Below are 1,471 nucleotides of genomic sequence, written 5' to 3'. Positions count from 1 at the left end.
CAGTAGGGGGTGTGCAAGAGGCAGCTGATTGATGTTTCTCTCTCATCGATGTTTCTAACTCTGTATTCCTCTACCTTCCTCTCTGTAAAAAATCAATAAAATATATTTAAAAAAAATTAAAATGAAAAAGGTTTAAAACAAAATCTTAAAAGCAGCAAGAGAAAAGCAATCCATCTCCTACAAGGAAGCTCCCATAAGACTGTCCAATGATTTCTCAATAGAAACTTTACAGGCTAGAGTGGATGGACAGGAAATATTCAAAGTGATGAAAATCAAAGACTATAACTAAGATTACTCTATCCAGAAAAACTATCATTTAGAATAGAAGGACATATAAAGTGCTTCTCACATAAGAAAAAACTAAAGGAGTTCACCACCACCAAACCAGTATTAAGCAAAATATTAAAGGGTCTTCTTTTAGAAGAAGAAAAAAAGATAAAAATACCTGAACAATAAAATGATAATAAACACATATTTATGAACAATTGAATTTAAAATAACAGAACAAATGACCAAGCAGAACAGAAACAGACTCATAGATATAGAGAACATTTTGATGGTTTCTAGATGGGAGGGGGTTTTGAGGATGGGTGAAAAGGGTGAAGTGATTAGGAAGTACAAACTGTTTGTTACAGAATAGTCATGGGGATGTCAAGTACAGCACAGGGGTTATACTTAATAGTATTATATTAAAAAAATTTAAATCCTCACCTGAGGATTTTTTTTATTTCATTGCTTTCAGAGAGAGTAAAAGAGGGGGAAGGAGAGAATAAAAGAGAAAGAGAGAGAGAAACATCAATATAAGAGAGACCCATTGGTTGCTTGCTTCCCACATACTCCCTGACCAGGGCCAGGGATGAACCTGCAACCTAGGTATGTGACCTTGACCAGAATTGAGCCTGTGACCATTTGGTGCTCAGGCCAATGCTCAAAACACTGAGCAATACAGGTCAGGCTCAATGATATTCTAATAATTATTCATGGTGTCAGATGGGAGTGATATTTATTGGGATTATCAGTTGGTAAGTTATAGAATGTCTAATCACTGAAGTGTACACCTGAAGCCAACATAATATTGTATGCCAACTATATTGAAAAATTATTTTTAAAAAATTTTAAGTGAGATATTTCAATGAATCCAATCATGTTTTCCAGGAATAATGGAAGGACATATAAAGATACTGGGATTCAACAATAGAGTAAATGATTGCTTGTGCTCCAGAAATTTTTATTTTACTTTTAATTTTATTTTTTGGAAGTCTAATGCAACATTTAATACAGTTATTTTTTACATTTATTTAAAGACTCGAGGTTCAATGCATGAATTAGTGCATGGGTGGGGTCCCTAGGCTTCTTTGGAGATCAGGGTCAATATGGGCCCTCTTGCCCAGATCAGATTGGGGCTGGGCTGATCCGGGCCTGCCAGCTGGGGAGAGGAACAGGGTGAAAGACCATGGGAGGTAGGCTGGCC

Source organism: Myotis brandtii, unplaced genomic scaffold, assembly GCF_000412655.1.
Source record: "Myotis brandtii unplaced genomic scaffold, ASM41265v1 scaffold3671, whole genome shotgun sequence".
Taxonomy (NCBI): Eukaryota; Metazoa; Chordata; class Mammalia; order Chiroptera; family Vespertilionidae; genus Myotis; species Myotis brandtii.
The sequence above is the reverse complement of the archived record's forward strand: the minus strand, read 5'-3'. Positions refer to the sequence as shown.